A 14,284-nucleotide genomic window follows, 5' to 3' on the forward strand; every position below is an offset into this window, starting at 1 on the left:
GATTTTCCTTGTTGTAGTTGTTTGTGGGGGCATGTGTACTGACTATTGCATAGGCTTTGTTTCCAGCTCGTATGGTGAGTGTTGAATTTTTTCAGAATTTGAAGTGAAATCTATTACAGATTCCAGTAACGATTTGTGTACTACAAATCCTGTTCCGAAGAGTTTGGGGTTTCTTCCTGGTTTCCCCTTGTATACTGAGTAGTTTTCCGAGTCAAAGGGATTCACATCTGAGAATCGTGTTTCTTACGTTGCCAGAATTTTGATACTGAATATTTCCAGGTCAGTTGTTTCACTTTACTGGTTTCAGAAATGTGTTTTTGTTTAGTGTCCCCATGTAAAATATTCCCTTATTTCTGAAAGTTTTTAAGAAGCAGTCAATTTAACCCCCTACTAAACCGAGTAATTTCTCACAGAACTGTTTATCACAGTACCATCTGTTGTTTGCCTCTCACCCCTCTTCTTACGTCGGCTGCTACAACCTTACCCAAACTACGGAGTGAGTCATGGGATGGAATCTCCTGGCTCCAATGCCACAATGGCTGTGCAAGTGTGGTGTCTGGCATACTTGCTTCCCAAGGGCCAGTGCTAGTTTGTTTTTAAGTCTGCCTGCTACACGACTTACTGTGTACACATTGGGAATAGAACACGCACTAGTGCTAGGAAGTTTATACAAGTATCGATTCTGTATCTATTGACCACATACTGATATTGCCTTTAACTGACCTATGTGTAGTTGGTTCCGCCTGGTTAGCCGCATATGATGAATCTACAACTGAGTCAAATTGTTATCTGTTTCATGTTGTCTCTGATAGATTTTTAGAGGGTTCTGCGGTCTAGGATCCAGCATTTATTATTCATCTGTTTTGGGTATCATTAAATGGAACATTTGATTCTCAAATTGGAACATTTTACTCCTGAATATTCGTCGCTTTATTGTGATTTTTAGTGACAATTATGTGAGTCACATGCATTCTTACAGCCTAGTATAAGTTCATTCCGCTGTTTTAGGTATCGTTTGGGATCACAAGTATTGTCCTTTCAGTCATAAGAACTTGTTCTGTTCACTGCTGGCCGGCCGAAGTGGCCGAGTGGTTCTAGGTGCTACAGTCTGAAACCGCGCGTCCGCTATGGTCGCAGGTTCGAATCCTGCCTCGGGAATGGATGTGAGTGATGTCCTTAGGTTAGTTAGGTTTAAGTAGTTGTAAGTTTCAGGGGACTGACGACCTCAGATGTTAAGTCCCATAGTGCACAGAGCCATTTGAACCATTTTTTGTTCAGTGTTTATTGTAATCGTAGTTTCGGAAATAACAAATTTAGATCACATTTCCCATAGATGAACAGTGATCTGATGCTATAATTTGATTAAATTAACAGATCGCAACGATATTTATTTATTATTACCGGTCTCTACTTTACGTTAAAGTCATCTTCAGATTATCTGAATACATTGCGATCTAGACTTATTTTAACCAAATCGTGAATAATAGCTATTGACGTTTCTTACTCATACAAACTGTTCTGTTTATTGCGCCTTTATTTACCAAGCCTTTGTGTATTGTCGTCCAATATTAGCAGTAGGCTTTTCTCTGGTTAAGGACTCTGCTACATTCATCATGAATTTTTTAAAATACTTTCAATTAAGGTTCCATGATTTCTGTGGACATTTTGATGGAAAGTTTTGTGACTTGATGGAAATATTCTTGGTGATTGTTTATTTTTAGGGCGCAAAAATCACAAGGAGCCATTCTCGTCCAAGTCAAAGATATACAACACGAAGACAGAGAGGAGTTAAAAAACGACTACACGTCAGTCCCGATCGACGTAAGATAAGGCATCTAAAAACAAGGACGTTGAGAAAGGGCTATAAAATACACCATAGGGAAACGGAGGTTCAGAATTTAAAATTAAATGGTCTTCGCCATATCACGAAGGCGGATAGACAGTCAAGCGCGGTCGACAGCCCGCGCGCCGTTTGCTAAAACGACCGATAACTCAGACGGCAACGCCCAGCGGGAACGTAAAAGGTTAAAAAATGGACATTCCATCACGACAGTTAAAACTTCGACATAGTGTGCAAAAAGTGGTGGGGGAGCGCCACTTGACAAATGGCGATGGCTAAAAAGGCTGTGTCCTATTTGCAACCTAGTTAAAATGACATCCTCCCGGTGGGAAGGCCAGGAGAATTTCGCCCATGCACCTCGAAGAGGCTTAATAATCTGGAACTTATACCCATGATGGGAGGACCAATGGCTATGCCAAAGTGACACCACCTCTTGACAGACGGCAACACAGAGGTCATCGGAGGGAATACAGAAACTAGTGGGCTGAGGTACGATGATTGCAGCCTTGACAGCAGCATCAGCAGCCTCGTTTACTGGCAGACCAACATGACCAATAATCAACATACACAGCACAGTGGCTCCATCAAGACTGAGCAAGTGATAGTGGACCCTTTGCATTAAGGGATGAGCGGTGTACAGCTCACAGAGACTTTGAAGGGCGCTGAGAGAGTCTGAGCAGAAAACACATTTGGAAAGTCCGTGTCGCCGGATGTACTCCGTGGCCTGATACAGGGTGAAGAGCTCGCCTGTAAATACTGAGCAGTGTGCCGGAAGCCGATACCGAAAAACGGTAGCACCGATGACGAAGGCACACCCGTCAACACGGTCAGTCTGAGAGCCATTAGTGTATTCTGATAAACGTATATTTCTCACAACCGACACTCACTTCTACTTCCCTGCTTTTGCTGTTGCTAAATCTTCTATAGAGATATAAAGAAAGCAGGAAACGAGAACCTGAGTAATTACAAGGAGTTGGTCATTGAAACAGGCAAAGAGGTATGGCATAAAATAGTGATTTGACCTTTGAAAAACGTTCGTCATCATCTGCTCTTCAAAACTTTTATCGAGTTCCGTTTGTATTTCTGCGTGCAACAGAAGCCAGTAATAGAAATTCGTATCATCAGTTTTCATCAGACCACAATGGCAAGCGTCAGAAAATAATTTGCATGTGCTGCGAGAAGAACAGCACAGCCTGCGACCTCTCGTCGTGACTTGGCTCTTGGCTGTGGGGTCGAGTTTCCCACCAGAGCCGGGGGCGGGGGTTATCTCCCGTGGCGACCGCTTTGCCCGCGCCTTCCGGGAATCGTGGAGCGATGGGAGCAGCGCTCCCGAGTACTTTTCTCATATTACTCATTTGGTGCCTGTACCTGGAGAGAGAAACTAATTAGGAAACGTATTTATAGAGTTTCCCTTTCGCAGGACTGTCTGCTTTGGCTGAATAGACTGGTATGCTGCACTGCAAATAATGGAAAAGCCTGTAATTCAAAAGTGGAAAGTAATAAAAATATTTTCTGTACATGTCCTGAATATCGCATAGCCAATATAGGACAAACACTGGACGCTACTGAAGACAGCTGCCAGCCACACCACCGCTATTGTGTTACACACTAATCTGATTATTAGAATTTTAAATCAAAGTCTGTGGACAGCAATTTCGACAGAGTCGAGAGTAACGCTATGGGAGTTCGAGTGTTGTTTACTGAAGGTTCTATGCCAGTAGAGTTTAAAATTTCTGCCACATTCATCTTCAAATGAACTCCCGATGCTAGCACGTTATTTCAGCTTAAGTTATAACCACAGAAAAAGCATCCACCGATGTTCGTAGTGCTACGCCGTGAAAGAACTATAGAAACACCTGTGATGTTTCAGTGATGGTGTTTACCACTGTTCGTGACTGGTTAACAAAGACGGATCATTGTTCATGATAGGAACTTGCATACATGCTTTCTGTGTATGCTGCAGCAAGATATAGTGCCCAGGACAATGAAAGATAAATAGATAGAAAAGTCGTGCAACAGCGCCATCGGCATGTTAAGAAATAATTTTTCGCCGTAGACAGAAACTTCCGCGAAACTGGGTCACTGGAAATACAGACCCGGCCAGTGTTCACAATACAGAATTCTTCGCATAGTAGAATAAGAGAACGTGGCTTAGGATCTTGTGGAAGAACACATATCAGTAAGCACCCGTCAATATGACCGCGAAAGGGACACTTCAGAGTCAGCAGTGTGGACAACACTGGTGGGGCACTTATTACACATGTATGATAAACAGCGTGTTGTAAGCAGTGTAGTGAAACAGCTATGATTCAAGAGGTTAATTCTGGATATCCAGTACAGAACTGCATACATAACTTCCTACAGTTTGTACTGTTAGCGAATGAAGCGCGCTCCAATCGTGATCGTGTTTCAAACTGCCGCAGTAGCTATGTCTGGAGCGACGAAAATCTGTACGCCATACTCTTCTCACACTACCAGCAACGATTTCATATCAAGCTGCGGACTAAGATTGTACACGATCATCCAACAGGATCTGATTTTCTGTCACCTCATTTGAATGATGTTCGTTATCTGCTGTTCATTCGATACTCACTGCTAGGGAGACTTGGTTATTGCTGTCTGTGAGACGTCATTTCGGTATACCGGCACAGTAACCCACTTCGGCATGAACATCTAGGTTCATATGTGGCATAACAGCAAACCAGTATTGGTTAAAAAACAGTCTTGGTTGCAATTTTAGTTTTTTTTATTTTTCAACGACGCGTTTCGCCTTATTTAGGCATCTTCAGGTTATCTAAATAGAAAACAAATACATCTATTTAAGAATCGCGATCGCGTTGTGCAGACTTTGACAACCTATAAGCATGTATAAACAGATCACCTACTGAAAATATAAACATATCACCCACTGAAAGAGCAAATTCCTTAATTTGGTATTTCTTAAGAATTCTTTAGTCAGTGTAGCCAAAGGGCGTCGTCGAATATATCGGGCCAACATCGCCTTCGTTAGTAAAAACTAGAATTATAAAATAGTAAAATCATTAACTTTTCTAGATGGACGCGAGAGGCACCAAGATCTGCATAACGCCTTCCCGTTCACAGGAGCGAGTAACAGTAAGATGGGGGCTCAGGTAGTAAGCATAATGCGCCACAGCGTCGTGTGCCAGTACTGAAGCCTAATACAGAATCACCTCAAGAGGTGGCGCTGCGACGTCCTCTTTATTTGAAATTACAGTCTTGTGTTTTTAATGTTCTCCTTCTAGTGGTATGTGATATGAAAAATCTGTGTATGTACTGCATCTGTGTGTTGTACTGTACACCTTGTTTTCTCATTTTAAATTTACCGCCTTCATTTATATTTTTCTTCGCCAACATTTTAGGATAAGCTAAGCACAGGTGTTGCCCCTAGTAATTCCATCTTATCAATGTTTTATGTGCATTACATTTATAAAGTTTTAGTGGGTATGTATATCCAGTTAACGATCTCTCATTTTTAATCACTGCTGCGTCGCAGCGCCACCTCTTGAGGTGATTCTGTATTACGCTTCAGTACTGGCACACGACGCTGTGGCGCATTATGCTTACTACCTGAGCCCCCATCTTACTGTTACTCGCTCCTGTGAACGTGAACGCGTTATGCAGATCTTGGTGCCTCTCGCGTCCATCTAGAAGAGGTAATGATTTTACTATTTTATAATTCTAGTTTTTACTGAGTTTAACTAAGGCGATGGTGGCCTGATATATTCGACGATACCCTTTGGCTACACTGACTAAAGGATTCTTAAGAAATACCAAATTAAGGAATTTGCTCTTTCAATGGCTGACCTGTTTATATTTCCAATAGGTGATCTGTTTATACATGCTTATAGGTTCTCAAAGTCTGCACAACGCGATCGCGATTCTTAAATAGATGTACAGGGTGATTCAAAAAGAATACCACAACTTTAGGAATTTAAAACTCTGCAACGACAAAAGGCAGAGCTAAGCACTATCTGTCGGCGAATTAAGGGAGCTATAAAGTTTCATTTAGTTGTACATTTGTTCGCCATTTCAGCCAATAAAGTTTTTGGTCCCTTTTTCTTCGAAGGTGCTACTGTAACTGGACTACAGTATCTGGAGATGTTAGAGAATTGGCTGTTCCCTCAGCTCGAACAAGAAGCACAACAATTCGTATTTCAGCAGGATGGAGCGCCACCACATTGGCACTTATCTGTCCGTAACTACCTGAACGTCAACTACCCGAGGCGATGGATCTGCCGCCAGGCAGCCCGTGACAGAGCACGTCATCACTGGCCTCCAAGAAGCCCTGATCTTACCCCCTGCGATTTTTTCTTATGGGGGTATGTTAAGGATATGGTGTTTCGGCCACCTCTCCCAGCCATCATTGATGATTTGAAACGAGAAATAACAGCAGCTACCCAAACTGTTACGCCTGATATGCTACAGAGAGTGTGGAACGAGTTGGAGTATCGGGGATATTGCTCGTGTGTCTGGAGGGGGCCATATTGAACATCTCTGAACTTGTTTTTGAGTGAAAAAAAAAAACCTTTTTAAATACTCTTTGTAATGATGTATAACACAAGGTTATATTATGTTTCTTTCATTAAATACACATTTTTAAAGTTGTGGTATTCTTTTTGAATCGCCCTGTATTTGTTTTCTATTTAGATAACCTGAAGATGCCTAAATAAGGCGAAACGCGTCGTTGAAAAATAAAAAAACGAAAATTACAACCAAGACTGTTTTTACCCAATAATCTAGGTTCAGATCACGCGAATCTCGTGGCCAAGACATCAACGTAAGGTCGGTACGCCGCCCCTTAAACCATCGTAACACGATTCTGGCGTTGGGACACTGACAATATACCGCTGGAAGATCCTATCTCCGCCGGGAAGACTTCATACATGAAGGGATGCAGGTAATCATCAGTAATGTTCACTTAGTAGTCATGGCGCATTCGATAAATACCACAGGTTTCATGGAAATCAAGATAAAAATCCACTATACCCTCCCCGCTGTCATGTGGCACGGTGCATACTTCGAACAGCCGTTCACCTCGATGACGGCGTGTCCGAACATGATCATTAACAAGGTGTAACAAGAAACGTGTTTCATGCGACAGGGTGACACGTTTCCATTGACCCGCGGTTCAGGTTCTTGTTTACTGTAACTGTAATTAAATGATGTAGTTGTCAAATTGGGAAAACGTAATGGACGTCTGTTATGGTGCCCGATGTTCAGCAAGGTACGCTGAACGGTGTACTCCGCAACACCTATACCAGGACCACCGTTGTGTTCTGATTGTCATATCTGCCAGTTCACCGCATATACTATTCCATAGAGCGAACAAGTATGCAGTTTCCACTTTCAGTGATAAAGCGTGGATATCCAGTACTTTGTTGCCTGCTCATAGGTTCATCGTTTTCAACCATTTTTCATAAATTTTCACGCGAGCAGCTGACTAGCTTGGCCGTTTGCAAAATTTTAGTTCTCAGACGACCGGCTGTGGTAATCTACCCCCTGTCAGTATCGCTTATGTAAGTGAATTTCACCATTTGCGGTCTGTATGGTCGCTAGAACTTTCCTATTCGTCACTTTTGAACTTGCACACTGAGGTGACGAAACTGATGGGATACCTCCTAATATCGTGTTGGACCTCCTTTACACCGTTGTAGTGCAGTAGCTCGACGTAGCATGGACTCGAGTCGTTTCCTGCAGAAATATTGAGTCATGCTGCCTCTATAGTTGCCCATAACTGGGAAAGTGTTGTCGGTGCAGGATTCTGTGCACCAACTGGGCTCTCTATTATGTCCCATAAATATTCGATAAGATCCATGCTGGGCGATCTGTGTGACCACATCATTCGCTCGAATTGGCCAGAACGTTCTTCGAACCAATCGCGGACTACTGTAGCCCCATGACATGGCGCACCGTCTTCCATAAAAATTCCATCGTTGTTCAAGAACTTGAAGTCCATGAACGGCTGCAAATTGTCTCCAAATAGTCAAAAAATAACAGTCAATCATCAGTTAAGTTGGACCAGAGAACCCTGTCCATTCCACGTAAACATAGGCCACAGTATTGTGAGCCACCACCGGTTTGCAAATTGCCTTGTTGACAACTTGGGTCCAAGGCTTCGTGGGGTCTGCACCGAACTCGAACTCTATCATCAGCTATTAACAACTGAAATCGGGACTCAGCTGACCGGGCCACAGTTTTCCATTCGTCTAGGGTCCAACCGGTATGGTACTGAGCCTAGGTGAGACACTGCAGGCGACGTCGTGCTGTTGGCGATGCCACACGGGTTGGTCGTCTCAGCAGACGACCGACGCGAGTGCTTTTCTTAATGTCCATATGCCATTAACACCAAATTTAGCCTCATTGTCCTAAAGGATACGTTCGTGGTACGTCCCACAATGTTTTCTGCAGTTATTTTATCCAGTTTTGCTTGTCTGTTAGCACTGACGAATCTACGCAGAAGCCGCTGCTCTCGGTCGTCAAGTGAAGGCCGTCGGGCACTGCGTCGTCCTTAGTGAGAAGTAACACCTGAAATGTGGTATTCTCGGCACACTCTTGACACTGTGGATCGGAGCTTTGAATTCCCTAACGATTTCCGAAATGGAATGTCCCAGTCATCTACCTCCAACCACCATCCCACATTCAGAGTACGTTAATTCCAGTCGTATGACCATAATCATGTCGGACACCATTCCACATGAATCGCCAGAGTATAAATGACAGATCCACCAATGCACTGCAATTTTATACTCTGTGTAAACGATGCTACTACCCTCTCTATATGAGCATATCGCTATTCAATGAGTTTTGTCACCTCAGTGTATACTCTACTAAAAACGCAAGGTGCCCGTAACGGCAACAGGAGGAATTGTCTTGCAATGTGGTGTTTCATGTACGTTTGTGCGATTACAATTAATAATAACACAAACGTAGGTGTTTCAGCCTCTTGTCAGCCACGCACTGGAGTTACCTGTTAACAGCACCCTCACAGTGTGTGCCTCAGAGCTCTCGAGAATGCAGCTGTTGTCGCGCTAGGTACCCGACTCAGCAGCCCAGTTTAAACAGTCTCCTTCCCAGTAGGACCCCACTGGCCCACACGGCGCAGCTAGCTCGCTAGACTCCGGTCCCAAAGCGCGCGCCCTAATTACCTTGCACTGCAGTGCCCTGCGCCCTTTGCTCTGCCCAGCGCCCCTTTATGACCACTCCGCCACTTTGCTCGCCCCGTCTGCTAACAAGTCCCCTGCTCCCGTCGTCTTTCATTACGCCGCTTCCGTCTCGGCCTGTTTGTTCTCGCCTAGAATCTGTTCCGCCCACCTGTGCTCCGTTACCTTTGCGTAGTGCTCCATCTTATTCTGCTTTGACAACAAAGTGACATTATGGTCTGAAAGAACGAGCGTGCAGACTCCGTTCTGAGCAGACTGTTATGAATTGCATTGACCTCACAGTGGTTTTATTAGTAACTTTATCTTCAGAGACCATCTGTCATACTAGATATCATCCAGGTACATGTTGTGGGGACGCATATGTATCATAAGTTAAAATAAATTTACCCCTCCTCCAAAAATGATCTTCAGTTTCTTCTTATTGTGCCATGTTCAAATTCTGGGCTGCAAGCCCTTTACTCAGCTCCACTAGATGTCTGGCGTATGTGGATTAGGTACATTCATTGTTCAGTGCGTTTAGTTGTGCTTTATACCTGATATCAGAATTTCTTGCAGTCACCCCGACATATTTATTGTTGCAGTTATTGCATGTTAATTCAGTTATTCAACTGTAGCATTTATCTTTCCCTTCTGTCACAGTTTTCAGTTTCTTTTCTATTATGTGCTGCTTCTCTTGAATGATATATATATTTAAGATGTTACTAATGTGAGTGTGAGCTGGTTATGATACGACATGTTGTGCCATTTTTTGTTGAGTGATCTGTCTTCTGGTGTGAGTGTGCATTGCGTGTTATTGCTATTTGTTGAAATATATGGATTAGTTTTAATTCTAGTGTCTTCTGCCTGTACCTTCTTTCTATGGTATCATGTAATTTGTTACCATGTTTTGCTGAATTTGTTGTTTTTTGCTATGTTACTGATGTTTAATTCTTTCTTAATAATTCTTTCTTAGAGGCAGTCTGCATAATATGTAGACCGTATTTCTAATGGCTACAAGTTTGAGAATGTGGGCCGTTTCATTCCTGGTGAATTGTTATGTTTGTTGCGGTTTCCTTACTGAAAATGTGAAAGCTGTGTCTGTTAGATTTTATGATTTTGAATTACTGCAGTGTATTCAACCTTCTGTTTATTTTTCAGTCGTGAACTGAATTCTGTGGTTGTGTGTGTGTGTGTGTGTGTGTGTGTGTATGTGTGTGTGTGTGTGTGTGTGTGTGTGTGTGTGTGTGTCAGATGTTCGTCTGTGTAAACTGATTATACACAGAAGTTCCAAACGAACTGCTACAGGCAGTATTCCGATACAGAGATATGTAAACAGGCAGAATACAGCGCTGTGGTCGGCAACGCCTATATAAGACAAGTGTTTGGCGCAGTTGTTTGATCGGTTATCGGTTACTGCTACTACAATGGCAGGTTATCAAGATTTAAGCGAGTTTAAACGTGGTGTTATAGTCGGTGCACGAGCGATGGGAGACACCATCTCCGAGATAGTGATAAAGTGGGGATTTCCCGTACGACCATTTCACGAGTGTACCGCGATTGTCAGGAATCCGGTAAAACATCACGTGTCCGACATCGCTGCAGCCGGAAGAAGATCCTGTAAGAACGGGGCCAACGACTGATTAAGTGAATTGTTCAACCTGACAGAAATGCAACCCTTCCGGATATTGCTGCAGATTTCAATGCTGGGCCATCAGCAAGTGTCAGCGTGCGAACTGTTCAACGAAACATCGTCTATATGGGCTTTTAGAGCCGAAGGCCCACTCGTGTACCCTTGATGACTGCACGGCACAAAGCTTTATGCCTTTCCTGGGCTAGTCGACAACGACATTGGGCTGTTGATTGGAAATATGTTGCCTGGTCGGTCGAGTCTCGTTTCAAACTATATCGAGCGTATGGACGTTTACGGGTATGGATACAACCTCATGAATCTATGAACCCTAATTGTCAGCAGGGGACTGTTCTAGCTGGGGGAGGCTCTGTAATGGTGTGAGCGGGTGTCGGCTCTTCTGTGAGTGATCACGTATCTATGTTTCATGTGTTCCAGGAATAAAGTTGTGGGTTGTTCTCTTGAATGACGAGAGCGTAAAGCTCAAACTTAAGCAGTTAAGTTTTAAAAGAAACAAACAGATAATTATCTTTAATGGCATAACTCAAAGCACCTATGTAAGTGTCTGTTAAGGGAATCAACAGTTGTGGTGCTCAATGTGGTTGTTGATTTCAAGCTGAAATTATCTCAGTCTTGTTACTGAAGTAATAGCAATTAAGGAATATTGGCCTGTTAACCAGTAGTAAGTCATTTAGTCTGTATCTAAAATTGTGTGTTGCAATTTGTCTTGGTTCAGTATTGGTTGTGTGTCATTTATGAAAAGTTTGTTAAATTTGAAATTTAAATTTAGGTCCTTAATTCAGAAAGATTAGTGTCCGTGTTCATGCAATTTTTTGTCTAAAACTGTTTGTCGTAAGCAAATTGTCTTTAAACGCCCTGTGCTTTGCTGAAGAGGCAACTGACCATATTTCGTAGTCCACAGATTTTGATCAGTTAAATAATATATTTTAAAGAGGCTACTGTTTGGCGTTGTGCAACCATTGTATTGCACACTTCTTATCTAGTCGCGTGCACTAATGGTTGATGGCGTTGTCTTAGGTTGGCCACTTCGCAAATATGAAGCTGTGCCCTTTGGCTTTAGTTAAGATGTCATTGTTTGTCGCTATTAGCCTTTTTTTAAAAAACAAAATATGTGTGGCTAGTGCCTCGGAGTAATTTATGTTACTGGTTATGTTAAAAAACTAAGTGGCTTAGTTTCATCAATCAGTAAAGTTAAGTGTTTTTTTTTATTTTGGTAAAAGAAGATCACGATTTGGGTCACGATAAAAGTAATACTGTTGAGTGCTTTAAGTGCCAATGGTATTCCTCAAGTTATGCTGATAAATGTTTTGTAAATCTATCGTCCAGAGGCTATCCATTCAAGGATTACTTTATCCAAGTTATTCCGCTCTAAAGGTCTTGAAAGGGTCATTAGTTCCAAAGTCATTCCATCATCTACCTCCACCAATTCTCAGTCCTGACCACCCCCCCCCCCCCCCCCCCTCAGCCTTCGTACCATAAAAGAACTTTGCAATGTAATATTTGGGGACACACAAAGTTAATAAATGGTCTCATTGAAATGCTCACTCAATGTAAGGCCATAAATAAAAATGAAAATATTCATAATAATGACAAAAAGAGCAACAACAGGAGACTACTATTCAATCTAGAACACAGTTTACCCAAGTAAATAAATTTAAAAATACGAGTCATAATGATAAAAATTATACACACATGTACACGTTCCAACCCTTCCTCCATTCCCAACCCAACATTTCGCTCCACTCTCCCATGCTGCCTCAGTCAGCTCCCATCATCGTTCAGTTAGCTTTAAAGCATGTGACTAGGAGCAATGCGAGTATGTGCAATTTACTACATATTAGGTTATGTCCAAAGAAATATTTACTAAAGAAACTTATACTGTGTGCATTTAGCATGTAAAGAATAGACGATTGCTTGAGCAGCACACGAAAAGGAAAGTAAGTAAAAAACGCAACCATACAATTGTAAACAGAAACAGAGATTTAAACAATCTGCCAATAATCAATACAGCTCCCAAATCAAAATATGTATTATTAATTACATTTATATGCATTATAGACAACTGAAAATGCGTGACATGAATAGGCGAAACATGTTTAGTAATCAAGAAGAGACTTCATTGGCAACGAACAAGTCTTATTTTTCTGATAAAACACAAAGTTATCAGCTGAGAGAAGCGACTGCAGATGTTAACAACATTGTTCTACTACTCTCACTGGACTAGTGTTTAATGTGTACTGAGCATTCTTCCTCTATCAGGAATGGAATCAGCTATTTTCGAGACAGACGCTCCAGAGCAAAATTTCGCTAGCTCTTTCAGTTGGAGATAGATGTGTTGTATGTGACTTCCATTTCTTGGTGTGACGGCTGCTCGGTCGTATTCATACTGTACACTTCTGGCTGAGATGCATTTTAACCAGCACATGGCGGACATGCACCTTATTTATGAGTTTTAAAACTGTCGTGGACTGAAACCAGACGTTTATATGCAGAAAAATTTCTGCATAAATATTGACCGAATAATAAGCCACCCACATTCTGCCTACGGCCTTTTCAAGGAGAGAGGATGAGCGGATAGACGCTTAGGGCCCTGTTTTGTTCTTAGGATGGGAAACTGCCCCTACAGGCGAAAGAATCAGCTATGATGTAGTAGAGGGCAATGGAAACCACTGCTTGGTAGGCACATAATATGTAGCCACTGGATATGTGGCCGATAATTGCAAAAGTGTCACAATGATCTCTCCATTGGGAAAAGATTCTGGACTAGTACCCCCATTCGGTTCTCCGGGAGGGGACTGCCAATGGGGAAGTGACCATGAGTGAAAGATTCAATAATCAATGAAAGGATAACGTTCTACGAGTGGAAGCAAGGAATGTCAGAAGATGGTAAGGAAGCTAAAAAAATCGTAAAAGCGAAGTGCTAAGACTATCTAGGTATAGTTGGGTTCAGCGAAGTGAAATGGAAAGAAGACATAGATTTCTGATCAGATGGGTGTATGGTAATGTCAAGAAAAGCAAAAAATGGTATAACATTTGTAAGATTAGTTATGTATATGTTGGCAGGGCAGATAATTACTGTCAACAGTTCAGTGATGGGGTATTTCTCATAAGAATCGACAGCAAAACGACACTGCAACGATAGTTCAGATACACATGCCGACGTCGCAAGCCGAAGATTAAGATACAGAGGAGGTACATGAGGATACTGAACGGGTAATTCGGTACGTAAAGGGTATGAAAATCTCATAGTCATGGTGAATTGGAACACGGTTGTAAGGTAAGGAGTAGAAGAAAGGGTTGCTGGAGAATATGGGCTTGGGACAAGGAATGCGAGAACTAGTAATAGCGAATACTCTGTTCAAGAACCACAAGAGAAGAGGATATACTTGGAAAAGGCCGGGAGATACGAGGAAATTCGAGTTTGATTACATTATGATCAGGCAGTGATTCCGAAATCAGTTATCGGATTGTAAGTTGTAAATCGGGGCAATTACAATTTGGTAGTGATGGAAAGTAGGCTGAAGTTTAAGAGACTAATTAGTAAGAATCATTGCATAAAGAAACGGTATACGGAAGTACTAAGGAATGACGAGATAAGAATGAAGTCATCTGAAGCTACATACACGGCAATAAGGA

Source organism: Schistocerca piceifrons, chromosome 5, assembly GCF_021461385.2.
Source record: "Schistocerca piceifrons isolate TAMUIC-IGC-003096 chromosome 5, iqSchPice1.1, whole genome shotgun sequence".
In the NCBI taxonomy this organism is placed as follows: Eukaryota; Metazoa; Arthropoda; class Insecta; order Orthoptera; family Acrididae; genus Schistocerca; species Schistocerca piceifrons.